A 15,550-nucleotide genomic window follows, 5' to 3' on the forward strand; every position below is an offset into this window, starting at 1 on the left:
CACACAATGCATGTCGCTGCAACTAAGGTTGTCCATATGCAAAAAAAAAATGCACAACTGATTCCAACCTCACTTCATAAAAACCCAAATGTGAATTTTAGAACTTTGAAAGAAAAGATAGGGAGTGGATATTTTTATGAACACAGAGAAATAAGTTGTTTCTTAAAGCAGATGCCAAGACCACAAATCATAAAGGAAAAGTTTGATTTTCTTTCTTGATTATATTTGATTATATTTTAATTTGATTATCTTGAAAATTAAATTTTTTTGATATAAGATATCATAAACTAGGTTAAAACACTAACCACATACTTGGGAGAAGCTATTTGTCACACATAACTGAAAAACGGATAGTATCCAGAATACATCAAAAAATAAATATAATTTTTACATCAGTAAGAAAAATACAAAGAGTACAATAATAAAATGGGCAGAGGCTATGAACAGGCAATTCACAGAAGAGAAAACTGAAATACCTAAAATTTCTCAGTCTCAGTCGATGTGAGACACCACTTCAGAAAAAGAAGGTGTCTGAAATACTCATCGTTGAAGAGGAAATGGAGAAACTGGAACTCTCCCATGTGGCAGGTACAAATACTCTGATGAGTAATTTGGCAATATATCACAAAGATGAAGATGCACATCCCTAGGATCCAGGATTTTACTTCTAGGTGCAAAACCCAGAGAGCCATCCCACATATGCCCACCAATAAATCGACAAGGATGTTCACTGAAACCTTGTTTGAATAGCAAAAACTTAGAAGCAAACTCAAAGTTTGTCAGTGAGGAAATGAATAATTACACGTAATGGCATATTTGACAGTAGCTTAAATGAATACATTACTAGTTAATGTACCAACATGGCTAAATCTTAAAATCGATGTTGCGTGAAAGGCAATTGCAAAAAGAATTACAACTATTTCATTTAGTAAATATGTAAAACTTACAAAAAAATACTACGCATTGCTTGGGGCACATACATATATGATAAACATAAAAATACAGATGGCAAAGATACACACCAATTTCAGGATAGTGATTAACTCTGTGAAGGAAGGTAAAGGATGAGATAAGGAACAATAAACTGTATTGCTTATATTTTGTTTCTGAAAAAAGAAAAGACACAAATAAAGCAAATGTTGTTAGTGCTGTCAGGTCAATTCCAGTTCCTAGTGACCCTGTGTTCAGCAGAGCAGAACCCTGCCCGGTCTTTTCCAGCCATCCTCTCATCTTCTGGTGCTATAGCAGACAATGTTCTGCTGCTATTCATAGGGTTTTTATGGCTGATTTTTTTTTCAGAAGTGGGTGGCCACGTCCTTCTTCCTAGTCTGTTTCAATCTGGAAGCTCCCCTGAAACCCGTCCACCTTGGGAGACCCTGCTGGTATTTGAAACACCAGTGGCATAGCTTTCAGCATTACAGAAACATGCAGCTGCCACCAAATGACAACTGACAGACAGGTAGTGTGGCTCCCTAACCAGAAAACAAACCCGGGCCACAGTGGTAAGAGTGCCGGATCTTAACCACTAGACCACCAGGGTAAGGCAGGTGTTACTAGCTTTTAAATCCAGTGGTTGATACGTGGGTGTCTGATAGATTATCTCCAAAATTTTCAATTTCATAGTTTTTTAAAAATAATAAACTAAATCAACAAATCACTTAAATATCCATGATCTCATTTTAATGGAACCTCCAAATAAGATGGTCTGGTGTTCATTTTACAGATGAGGCGAAGGGTGCTTCAAGGTTACATACCTGACCAGCCCTCACAGAGCCAGGAAGAGGAAGAGTTGGGATCACAACTTAGGTCACCTGAACCAACACGTTCTTCCAAAAGATCCTTATCTTGAAAGATGATTATCCACAGAGTCCCTGTAAAGATCAAGTTTTTTACTGCAGTGAGCATTTATGAAAATTTAACTGGCAATCAACTTTTCAGGGTAACATTGATTTTTTTCCCGTAAGTCAGTGCCTACCTGAATTCATGGAGATTGGCACTGTACAGCTGAGAAAAATGTATCATAATAACGTCACTGTCTGGTTCCAGTTGGCATTTACATTGGAGGGTCTGGGAGCCTGAGCAATTGTGGCTCTAACAGCACTCTTTCCCCCTACCCAATATCATTCCGAAATCAAAGGCTCAGTGGTAGAAGAAAACCACCAACAAATGCCTATCTCCATGGCCTTAAGCCATCTTGAGATTTTTGAAGAAAATCTGTGACTTGGCATTCATACTGATTTACAAGCTCAGTTTAAAAATATATGTTACAACAGCCAAGCAGCTGTTATTTCTCCTTGCTTTGCCAACTGATTATGTATAGCAAGTTTTGTCATTTTTCCATTATTCACAACTCTCGGGTTATCAGTCTTCTGAACAAACGATAACATGCTTTATTGGAAGACAAACTGTTTGAAGACGGAGTTGGAAAACAAGTTATTCAGGGCAACTGAGAAGGGGTTTTGTGCATCAGATGGTTTTAATTAAAGAGCGATCTCAAATCTGCTTCTACTTACAGAGGCCAGACACCTCCCAGGGTCTGAGATTAAAGCTTTTGTTAGTCTTTTCCACCAAAACTCTACCTAGGTCTTCTGAAGTTTTCTCTTTTCCCATTAAATGCCTGAGAATCTTTGGTATATAATCATGGCAGATAATGGGGAAAAGGCTAGTGCTGGTGGCTGTCCCCAAAAAACGAGAGGAAGGGAGGGAGGGAGAGAGGGAGGGAAGGAGAATGGCAGTGTTTTTTCTGTTTGTTTCTGATTTGTTTGTTATGTTTGTGCAAAATCCTCATCATCTAGAGTTGCCTTAGCATAGAAGATATACATACGGACACTGTATGCTACAGTCTCTTTTCCTAACAGAGTGCATGTCTCCATTCCTACTTCTTCTACTATCATGCAATGCTCTGTGCACCCTGCAGTTTATGACAAGACCCTCTCAATGCTCCAGAAGGGTGTTTAGGATGCTATGTCATTTTTATAAAGATTATGGTCCTCCCAAGTTCACAATTTCTTTTTTGTTTTTTTTTTTTTGGCAAAGGAGATTGGCCCTGTGCTAACATCTGTAGCCAATCTTCCCCTTTTTGCTTGAGGAAGAGTGGCCCCAAGCTAATATCTGTGCCCATCTTCCTCTATTTTGTATGTGGGATGCCGCCACAGGATGGCTCGATGAGCAGTGTGTAGGTTTGCACCCAGGATCTGAACCCATGAATCCTGGGCCACCAAAGCAGAGTTGTGAGAACTTAACCACTATGCCACTGGGACGGCCCCTGAAAGTTCACGGTTTTTCTCTGACTGAGAACCTTGACTTCACCTATTGTGAAATCCCACATGAATGTGTGATGAGCACTCTATTTCCCCTATCAAATTATGGGCTCTTCCTAGGTCCCTTTAAAATAACATTTGAAAAACATAATTCAACACAAAATAATTCTTTATCAACTATTTTACTGCTATCCAGCACTGCATTTGACCCAGGGCTATAGAGACAATAAGAAGTTCTTTTTAAAATTCAAATTTGAATACAGGCTGCCCTGTCTCTTAGGAAAAATACAATACAGCCACATCTCTGTTATCCCAGAGACAGAGAAATGAGCTCATAAGGATACACTTATGTCAAAAAGTAATCCCAGGGGCCAGCCCTGTGGCCTAGTGGTTAAGTTTGGTGCACTCCACTTCGGCAGCCTGGATTCAGTTCTCAGGTACAGACCTACACCACTCATTGGTGGCTATGCTGTGGCGGCAACCCACGTACAAAATAGAGGATGATTGGCACAGATATTAGCTCAGGGCAAATCTTCCTCAGCAGAAAAAAAAAAGTCATCTCAAAACTTTATTTTCTTAAGTCTAGCCACCAAAGTAGTTAAATGACATTTAATAGTAAAACTGGCTTATTAAAAGTTTGTTTCTTTCTTCTTTCTGATCCCCTCTAGGTCCATTACACAGACAGAAAAATTTCATGACACTTAAATTCTAAAAAGTGTTTCCAGAAGCACTTGACACAGTTCCTTAGATTTTCAACAAGAAAAAAATAGAAAAATTTGCCCTACAGTTACCTAAGTACTGTCACCTAGGTAAACCAGCCTTGACTCTGGCACAGATTCTGAATAAGCAGAGCCATGTTACCATATGCACTTGGAAGGGAAAGGGGACAGTATTATTTTTTCCTGTTTTCCGAAAATGACCACACTGCCCAACACAATGCAGATTTTCAATAAATGTGTATGGAACAGACAAACACACCTCCTTCCTGTAACCCACTTATCAATTCAGGTGCACTGTCCTCTGAGATTCATCCATTTATTCATTCATTTAACAAATATTTATTGAGCACAATGTGAGCATTGGGGATGCTACAGAAACAACAACAACAAGCCTGCCTCAGGGAGCTTACATTCTAGTGGAGGAAGTCAGGCAATTAATAAAATAATTAAGTAAAATGCACAGTATTTTGGTAATGGTAAGTGCTGTGGGGAAAAATTAGTTAAGGAAGGGAAATAGATGGTTTTGTGGAGTGAGTTATTCCAATTATAAATACATCAGTTTAGGGAGGCCTAATCGAGAAGGTGTGATACCTGAGGGAAGAGGATTTCAGGCAAAGGGACAACAAATGTAAGGACACTACAGAAGGGCAAAGAGGCCGTATAGCTAGAGTAGATTGAGGGATGAGGAGAGTGACCAGCCATGGAATCAGAGAGGTAATGAGGGGCCATGTAATAGAGGGTCATCCCTCGGCTCTTACTCTGAGGGAAATGGGAAGGCTTTCCCTCAGAGTGAGCCTTTCCTGAGGGTTTTAGAATTTCAGACACAATAGAACTAATGTGTTAAAAGCACCACTCTGAGGGCTGCTTGGAGAACAGATCATAGAGGGAGAAGGACAAAAGCAGGAAGACCAGTAGGAGGCTATTGCAATAATCTGGGTGAACAGTGACTTCATCCAGAGTGGTAGCAGGGGATGTGTAGAGACGTTGTTGGGCTCTGGATATATCTTGAAGGTAGAGTCAAAAATATCTGCAGACAGATTGGATGTGTTGTTTGTAAGAGAGTCTTCAAGAATGACTCTAAGTTGCTTGGCCTGAACAACTGAATAGATGGGGTGCCACTAACTGAAATGAAAAAGTCTTCAGGGTGAGCAAGTCTTCTAGAGAAGATCAGGGTCACATAAAGTTTGATATGCCTATCAGACTTCCAGGTGATGAGCTTGAGTAGAGAGTTGGAATTTTGATGTAAACGGAGTAAGCCAGGCTGGAGATACAAATTTGAAAGTCATTAGCATACATATGCTATTTAAAGTTAGGAGACTACGTGACAACCCAAAGAGAGAAAATATACTAAGAGAAGAGGAGATGCATGCAGGATTGAGTCCTGGGTTCTCCAACAGTAAGTCCCTCCAACAGTCCCTCCAATAGTAAGAGATCAAGAAGACTAGGAGGAAGCAGCAAAGATGACAAGAAGGAGCAGCCAGTGAGAAGGAGGAAAACCAGGAGTGTGTTCTGGAAGCCAAATGAAGAAAGTGTTCTAAGAAAGAGGGAGCCACTTCTCAGCAGAAATCTTACAGGCTAGAAGGGAGTGGCATGATATGTGTAAAGTGCTGAAAGGAAAAAACCTACAGCCAAGAATACTCTACCCAGCAAGCTTATCATTCAGAATGGAAGGAGAGATAAAAAGTTTCCCAGACAAGCAAAAACTAAGGGAGTTTATCACCACGGAACCAGCCTTACAAGAAATGCTAAAGTGACTTATTTAAGTGGAAAAGAGAAGACCACAAACAAGAATAAGAAAATTATATTTTAAAAAAAGCAATAAAATCACTGGTAAAGGCAAATATACAGTAAAGGTAGCAGATCAACCACCTATGAAGCTAATATGAAGCTCAAATGACAAAGCACTAAAATTATCTATTCCCATGATAAGAGGGTAACAGACATACATCTACAAAAAAAGAGGTTAGATATGATACCAAAAACACAAAATGTGAGAGGAGGGGAGTAAAAGAGTAGAGCTTTTAGCAAGAGGTCAAACTAAAGACACCATCAACTTAATATAGATTGCTATATATGTAGGTTATTTTATATGAACCTCATGGTAATCACAAACCAGAAACCTATAATAAGTACACAAAAAATTAAGAGAAAGGAACACAAACATAATACTAATGAAAGCCATCAAACCACAAGGGAAGAGAGCAAGAAAAGAAGAAAAGAACAGAGAAGAACTACTAAAACACCCAGAAAAAAAGGAACAAAATGGCAATAAGTGCATTTTTATCAATAGCTACTTTAAATGTCAATGGACTAAATGCTCCAATCAAAAGGCATAGGATGACTGATTCAATTAAAAAAAAGACCCATGTATATGCTTCATACAAAAGACACACTTCAGACCCAAAGACGCTCACAAACTGAAAGTGAAGGGATGGAAAAAGATACTCCATGCAAATGGCAATGAAAAGAACGCTGGGGTATCAATACTTATATTGGACAAAGAGACTTTAAAACAAAAACTGTAATAAGAGTCAAAGAAGGGCACTACATAATGATAAAGGGAACAATCCAACAAGAGGATATAACTCTTGTAAATATCTATGCACTCAACATAGGAGCACCTAAATATATAAAGCAATTATTAACAGACATAAAAGGAGAAATAGACAATAGCACAATCATAGTAGGGGACTTTAACACTCCACTTACACCAATAGATAGATCATCTAAATAGAAAATAAATAAGGAAATATTGGCCTTAAATGACACATTAGACCAGATGACTTAATAGATAAATACAGAACATTCCATCCAAAACTCACAGAATACACATTCTTTTCAAATGCACACAGAACATTCCCCAAGATTGATAACACATTGTCACAAAACAAGTCTTAATAAATTTAAGAAGATTGAAATAATACCATGCATCTTTTCTGACCACAAGTTATGAAACTAGAAATCAACTCCTGGAAGAAAATCAGAAAAGCCATAAATATGCAGAGATTAAATAAAATGCTACTGAACAATGATTGGGTCAATGAAGAAATCAAAGCAGAAATCAAAATATTCCTAGAGACAAATGAAAATGAAAATATAACATGCCAAAATTTATGAGATACAGCAAGAGCAGTTCTAAGAGGAAAGTTTATAGCAATACAAGCCTACCTAAACAAACAGGAAAAATCTCAAATAAACAATCTAACAGTGCACCTAAAGGAACTGGAAAAAGAAGAACAAACAAAGCCCAAAATCAGTATAAGGAAGGGAATAATAAAAATCAGGCCAAAATTAAGGAAATGGAGACCAAAAAAATAGGAAAAAATCAATGAAGGTAAGAGCTGGTTCTTTGAAAATATAAACAAAATTGACAAATATTTAGCTAGACTCACCAAGATAAAAAGAGAGAAGGCTCAAATCAATAAAATCAGAAATGAAAGAGGAGAAATTACAACAGACACCTCAGAAATACAAAAGATAAGAGAATACTATGAAAAGCTATATGCCAACAAATTGGATAATCTAGAAGAAATGGATAAATTCTTAGAATTATACAACCTTCCAAAACTGAATCAAGAAGAAATAGAGAATTTGAATAGACCAATCACCAGTAAGAAGATCAAAACAGTAATCAAAAACCTCCCCAATAATAAGAGTTCAGGACCAGAAAACTTCCCTGGTGAATTCTATCAAACATTCAAATAAGACTTAATACCTATCCTTCTCAAATTCTTCCAAAAAATTGAAGAGGAGGGGAAGCATCCTAAGTCATTCTGTGAAGCCAACATTACCCTGATACCAAAACCAGACAGGAGCAACACAAAAAGAATAAAATTATAGGCCAATAACACTGATGAAAATCAGTGCAAAAATCCTCAACAAAATACTAGCAAATTGAGTACAACAAAACATTTAAAGGATTATACACCATGATCGAGTGGGATTCATCTGCAAATCAATCAATGTGATACCCCATATTAACAAAATGAAGAATAAAAATCACATAATCATCTCAATAGATGCAGAGAGAGCATTTGACAAAAGACAGTATCCATTTCTGATAAAAACTCTGAATAAAATGGGTATAGAAGGAAAGAGCATACAATGGAGAAAGGAAAGTCTCTTCAATAAGTGTTGTTAGGAAAACTGCACAGCCACAAGCAAAAGAATGAAAGTAGATCACTATCTTACACCACACACAAAAATTAATTCAAAATGGATTAAAGACTAGATTGCAAGACATGAAACCATGAAACTTCTAGAAGAAAACATAGGCAGTAAACTCTTCGACATTAGTCTTAGCAGTATATTTTCAAGTACCATGTCTGACCAGGCAAGGGAAACAAAAGAAAAAATAAACAAATGGGATTACAACAAACTAAAAAGCTTCTGCACAGCAAAGGAAACAATCAACAAAATGAAAAACAACCTAACAATTTGGAGAAGATATTTGCAAACCATATATCAGATAAGGGGTTAATATCCAAAATATATAAAGAACTCATAATCTCAACAACAAAGAAACTAACAACCCAATTAAAAAATGGGCAAAAGATCTGAACAGACATTTCTCCAAAGAAGATATACAGATGACCAACAGGCACATGAAAAGATGTTTAGCATCACTAATTATCAGGGAAATGCAAATCAAAACTACAATGAAATATCACCTCTTGCCCATCAGAATACCTATAATTAACAAGACAGGAAATAAGTATTGGAAAGGATGTGGAGAAAAGGCAACTCTCATACACTGCTGGTGTGAGTGCAAACTCATGCAGCCACTAAGGAAAACAGTATGGATATTGCCCAAAAAATTAAGAATAGATCTACCATATGATCTAGCTATTCCACTGCTGGGTATTTATCCAAAGAACATGAAAACATGAATGCATAAAGATACATGCGCCCCTATGTTCACTGCAGCATTATTCACAATAGCCAAGACTTGGAAGCAACCTAGGTGCCCATCAAGAGACGAATGAATAAAGAAGATGTGGTATATATACACAATGGAATACTACTCAGCTATAAAAAATGATGAAAATCCAGCCATTTGTGACAACACAGATGGATGTTGAGGGTGTTATGCTAAGCGAAATAAGTCAGAGGGAGAAAGTCAAATACAGTATGATCTCACTCATAAGCAGAAGTTAAAAACAACAACAAACAATCACACAGAGACAAACATTGGATTGGTGGTTACCAGAGGGGAAGCAGAGATGGAGGAAGGTGAAAGGGGTGATTAGATTGTAATTAGTGACGGATTGTAATCAGTCTTTGAGTGGTGAAAATGATGTAATCTACACAGGAATCAAAATATAATGATGTACATCTGAAATTTATATAATGTTTTTTGTCGTTGTTGTTTTTGAGGAAGATTAGCCCTGAGCTAACTACTACCAATCCTCCTCTTTTTGCTGAGAAAGACTGGCCCTGAGCTAACATCCATGCCCATCTTTCTCTACTTTATGTGTGGGACGCCTACCACAGCACGGCTTTTGCCAAGCAGTGCCATGTCCGCACCCAGGATCCAAACCGGGAAACCCCGGGCCACCGAGAAGCGGAACGTGTGCACTTAACCACTGCGCCACCGGGCCGGCCACCTGAAATTTATATAATGCTATAAACCAATGTTACGGCAATAAAAAATAAATAAAATTAATTAAAAAATAAAATCTTATAAAATTAAAAAATAAAAAGGTGGGTGCCATTAACTGCATCAAATGCTTCTGATAAGTCAGGTAAGATAAGGACTATCTTTCTAGTGGGATATAAACTTCGTAAGGAGAGGAGTTTTGTCTTATTCCCAGGTATATTCCAAGCACCTATGACAGTGCCTGTTCGTAGTAAGTGCTCACTAAACATTTCATGAATTTTTAAAGTGCGAACAGGGTATGAATCTTGATGCACAATCTCAACTGTGCAAGAAATGGCCGAGCTATTCTTTCTAGAAACAACTTCATTTCCCTTTTGAGTCTCATCCCAAAGAGATGACAGGAACCTTAACCTCAGTCATTTCCAGGCCCTGGCCTCTACCCCGCGGGTGACGCAAGTACTGGAGGACCTCAGCGCCTATTGGCTTCAGAATATGGATTTCTAGGAGGTTTTTTCTATGTTTTTTTAAATAGTTGAACTCATACAGTACGTAGAGTTTGGGTTTTTTCTTATTGGAATGTAAATATTTTCCTATGCTAACAAACTCATATGCATCATTTTAATGTCTACGTTTTATAGACGTGCCACACTTAATTCTCCTTTGCTGAACAATTAGTTTGTAACTTTTAGTGATATAAATAACTGTAATGGCCATCTTTGTACATTAAACTTTTTCTATATGAAGAGTTATTTCTCAAGAGTGGGAAAAATTTTAAGACCCAGTACATTTTGTCAATTTGTTTGATGGGTAAAAATTTGACCAAAAAAAAAAAAAATGAAGAGAAAGCATGAATAAAAGAACAGGACTATACTCAGTTGGACCAAAGCAGAGCCCCACGTTGCTACATAGAATAAGGTGTTTCAACTTGATGAGGTCAACAGTGATCTTTACAAAAGACAACCACTGCAGGTCTTTACAAAAGGATTAACAGTATGAACATGACATTTTAGGAACATTTCTCAGCCAACTAGACCCACTGTGGACTAGGAGATACAAGAGGCTGGAGGCAGGAGACCAGCCAAGAAGTTGTTACAGTAGCTTTGGTATAAGACAATGAGGGTCTGGATTAAGGTGAAGGCAGCAGGAATTGTAAGAACATCTGAGACACAGCAATGTGCTATATCTGACAAAATAACAAAACCGGTTCTTAACAAATTTATTACCGGCAGATCCATTAAATAAGTTTCTCTACAGCTTGGCTCTGATAGAGAGCAGCTTGCGATTGGCTTATAGCCATTCATTCGTTCCTTCAACATAAAGGGGAACCAGAACTATGCTTCTGCTTAACATTTAATCTCCCCAAAAGCTAGGAATTTTTTCAATTCCCTACAGAACAACCTGTTTTGTTGTGGTGGTGGTTGTTGTTTTAATGACATAGGGAGCAGCAGTGGTCTACAAACCCTGAAATCCCACCTATATACATCACAAAATCATCCCACGAAATAACACAGCCTGAGACAATTTACGGAAGTGTCCCAAGTAGGCCCACCCCCAGGATAAAGGCAGAGGCCTCTGAGATCAGCTTGCGTTTTTAGTGGCCACAAGTACTGAAGATTTGGGAACTCTGGTTTTGAAGGAACACAAGAAAAGAAATTGATCCTGAACAAAATGAGATTGGAAGGATTTTATTATACTTTTTCCTTAAAACCTATACTAGACAAAATTCTCATTTCATTCATGTGCAGTCACTGCTCTGAAACGTGAAAGAGAGACAGGACAGTTGAAGAATCAACAATGACAGCACAGGAGGACATCTCTGGGTTTCATTGCTTAACGGATGGCTTGAGCATGAGGATGAAGCCAACAGCATTTTTCTTGAAATGTACACTGAGTTCACAGATGTCATATAATCACTTTTAAATTGGGGGAATCATCTTTTCAAAATGCTTGTCTGCACAAGTTTTTAGAACTGCGATATGTCAGCCAAACAGATACCAAACAAAGCTTCACTTTTAAGGATAAACATGTCCTTCTGGAGGTGTTGCATGACTGCAATATTGCAGACTCTTTCATTTGAAGCTCCAGAGGATGTGGAATTGGCATGAATAAGTGATTTCCAAATTTATCTAATAAAAATGTCAAAACATTGACAGCCAGAATATCCTTCATTTACCCATGTAAAAGTAACAGCAAAGAAAAAAAGAGGCAAATTAAAAGCAATGAATTCAAATCAAAGATAATCGAACTAGACCTTAGCTATGAATGTTTCAGCCCCCTTTCTGGAAGTCCTAACCTTCCTATAAAGTCATAACCCATAAGGAGTTACAGAGATAATTCAATGAAAGCATATTTATTAAGGGAAAAAAAAGTGTTCTCTTACCTCAAAGATTTATTCTAACATTTAAAATCAGCCTCGGATTTCTTTTAAATCATTCCTAAACCTTTCTCAATGGAAAAATTATTCCACAGTTTACAAATCTCTCCCATCACAATAGTTACTTACACATTTCATTTAGTACCTCAAATTTCATTCCCGAGAGCAAAAGCATGACTTGAATACAATAAAATAACAGGATCTAAGCTAAAATCACAGAAATCAGTAAATATGTCTACAGCTAGTTCAATGTGTAAATATTTGGTTCTTGAATAATCTCTATTATTTCCTAAAGACCAGTCTTGTCTAATAAACTTCTACAAATAAAGTAAAACTATGTTGGAAGAAAACTTCAATTGGTACCCACTCCTTCAAAACAAAAGAAGGCATTCTCTCTCCCCATCTGGCCAGCTAGCTAGGCATAGGGATGTATGGTTCAAAAGTTGAACTGGGTATTTTTATTCCCAGCCGCACCGAAAAATAACATCCTTTAGTGCTGTTTCAGAAATTTGGGAGTACCACTCAAATACATCTAGTTATTTGTGGAAGAACATGTGCTAAAGCCCTGAAACTGAACCTCAAAGTCCATCCTAAAAACAGACCAAATATTGGGGCCTTTCCAAGCAAAATCAATTTATGATTAAAATCTCACCAAGACCAGTTCTTCCACTTTGACAAGGAAACAAACATTTTAGGTATTTTCCTATGGTCGAGAATTTCCAGAAATAGCAGCTTTGGGTGCTTGTCATCTGGTAGGTTGGCAACAGCCTGATCCAAAACCTCCTCCAGGGAAAATCATGCAAAAACTGGAAAAGGATTCCTAAAAGTAGGCAAAGGGTCAACAGTGTAATTAACAAGTGCCTGCTTCCCGGCCACACCTGCCTTGAAGAAATCAAGAGTGCAAGTCTGAAACCATTGATCCTAGATTTAAACTCTACCAGGACCCAAACCTGGAATCTTCTGACTTTCTCCCTGAATTGAAGGAGTGCTTTGAGAGGAGAAAAAAAGCAACGTCCCGAAAAGACAACTCTCAGTGAGACATGGAGGGTTAGAGACCTCACTACAGCAAGTCCCTCCCCATGGCCAATGACAGCAAGGGCCGTGATCGCCACCTCCATGCCATACCACCACCTCCACACCACTTCTCTCTCTCATAACAGGCACCATTCTCTTTCCTCCTTATCCTTAACGCTGTTTCTTTCTTTCATTATTACATCTCTCTCTGTTACAAAACTCGATCAAATTCAGCACTTCTCAAAATGAGTTTGCGAGAACTCTACTAGAAGTACACAGATGCTCACAGGCACTCCTCCTCAAAATGGTCTCACGATCCAGCACTTTTGGGAAACTCTGATTCAAACAAGATTTAAAATGTTTCCTTTGCTGCAGGACTTCTCAGAGCCTTTAATGTGCAAATATGTGTTAAGGATTTCTCGTTTCCTAATTTCTTTAACCATGGATGCCTCTTGTTGCGTCATACTTAACATCTCACTAAAGAGTTGTAGTGAGTGAAATCTTTTTTGAATTTAGCAAGAGTCTAACCATTTGACTATTTAGTTATTTGAAAACCCTGGAACATTAAACAATGCCTTAAACAATGCCACACTTGTTCCCTTTCCTCTAAGTCACCTTCTCATGGTCCTAAACTGGTGGACGTCTGTTGCCCCCTCTCCCTAACCCACGTTTCCCTACAATGGCATTTTAACCCAAAATTAGAGGCAGAAAAATGTCAAAAGACTTTAAATTGGTCCTTGAGGTCCTTTGCATAGCTCCTTTCCCTGTAAGTCTTAAGGTTCTCTCCTGCAGAAAGTGTCCTGGGTCTGCCAAAAGTGTCCCACATCTCCTGAGACAAATGCGTAAGACATAAATAGCTGGAGTTAATGGATTAAGGGAGATAATAGCCATGATAGCATTAACTGTCATAAAATGTAAGGGATCATTCTTATTTTCACATCATTAAGTCAGTCCCTTTTATGTATCACCATGTACAATTAGGCACTTAATAAATACTTTTTAGTACTATAATGATTGAGTAAACTGAATCCATGCAATTTCAATCTTGCAATTAAGTTTCTGAAGCACAGAGATAAGGAATGACATATGGCCAAAGTGGGGAGAGGTGGGAGCAAAGAGCAGTGTTGAAGTGAGTAATTAAGTAAAGGAGCCTGTGACCCAGCAGCACAGGTTTGACAAGTTGAGATTTGCCCCCACGGGGCCAGAGATGACATCATGGGAATCCATATCAAGACCAGCGATGAGGTTATGTAGCTGAGAACCCCAAACCCATCTAAAAAGCCAGAGTATGAGTGTTCATTAATAAGCTAGTGCTGCCAGGTATACAAACACAGGAGAATATTCTGAATTAGCCAGAAATGTGAGCCATGACGGAGAAAGAGGGGCAAATAAAGATAGGAAGGGGGAGTCAAAAAGGCAGAGGTTCCCCCAGTCGGTACCCATCGGAATTGCTGCTCTGGAAAGACGAGGGCATTTGTAGCTGAGCACAGGGGCGGCAGCTTCTGCGAATCCCATTGCCTCCTGGAAAGAGTCTCCCAGGCTCTACTGGCTCAAGAAGGAGCAGCAAAGCCTTAACAACCCCAAAGCACCAGCTGATGCTGCCAGCTCCCAGTCTATCTGGAGAGCCCACTACAGGGAAACGAGAATCGCTTAAGAGGCAGCTCACAGACTGTCCTAGGAAAGAGGGGAGGTTGGATAGGGAGGTGCTTAACCCCCATTAATACCTCCCAACCAATTTTAATGCGAGTAGAAATTTGGGTTATCTCCCAAATAAGAGAACAACCTTTTGAAGGGTGCAGTCTTTTAGGAGAGGTAATTAATACAAAAAAGTAGGGGCCTAGGAGACCAACCCTAGCCCTGCTGCTAACTGGCTCCGGCAACTTGAAGCAATTTCTTCTCTCAGTTCAGTGACCACATGTGTAAGACCAGAGGAGCGAGAGAATGAAGATGAAGGTGCTTTGAAACTGTGAGGCCCCTTCACACCTGAAAGACCCGTCCTGGACGAGCCACGCTCGGCCCTGCGGATGGATCTTACTTTCGCCTGGCTGCAGCCACGGTCCTGTGACCTAATAGATCCCATTTCCCCCTTACATTCCACACAAATGCCAAAACCAACCTGCGTTTAATCACGAGCCCTAAGTTTAGGCAACATACTTAGCTCACAGAAGATGGTCCATGGGACCCCAACGCCTCCTCCCTTTCTCTGTGTAGTCACTTCCATTTTCTCAGTTATGTTTTTACTTTCTGGATGTGTCCAATTTTATTTTCAATGATTGACCTGGATTTTAGGTTTTAATAGCCTAAATATCAAATTTTGTTAGCTCAGCTGTACAGTTAAAATGCTCTTACTCTTTCCCTCTTAATTAATGGATACCATTTAACAATGAAGGATTCTGTTTAATCTTTTTTTCAAATGAGATTTAAATTATCCTTTGTTTGCACATGGCCCAAGAGAGGCTTTTCTGGGGGTTTGGTAAAAGAAGTGGTATGAGTCAGTTTCCCTTAATAGAAAAAGATTCCCTGTGACTGTAAAATAGAGAGCTTCCCCACCTGGTAGTTATTTAGGAAACTGATTCTTTAACCT

The 15,550-nt window shown here is 38.6% G+C and overlaps 1 long non-coding RNA gene across 4 annotated transcripts in view; it reads right to left on the reverse strand.

Annotated features, from left to right (window-relative positions):
- LOC103548405 (uncharacterized) overlaps positions 1 to 15,550 on the reverse strand; it is a 74,390-nt gene that overhangs the window by 30,918 nt on the left and 27,922 nt on the right. For 3 of the 4 annotated variants that reach the window (XR_011526583.1, XR_011526585.1, XR_544241.2), the window contains exon 2: positions 1,755 to 1,871. This is a non-coding gene — a long non-coding RNA (uncharacterized lncRNA). Of the gene's footprint in view, positions 1 to 1,022; positions 1,107 to 1,754; positions 1,872 to 15,550 lie in introns of all 4 variants that reach the window. The other variant, XR_011526584.1, reaches the window with a different exon arrangement.

Source organism: Equus przewalskii, chromosome 14 (genome assembly GCF_037783145.1).
Source record: "Equus przewalskii isolate Varuska chromosome 14, EquPr2, whole genome shotgun sequence".
In the NCBI taxonomy this organism is placed as follows: Eukaryota; Metazoa; Chordata; class Mammalia; order Perissodactyla; family Equidae; genus Equus; species Equus przewalskii.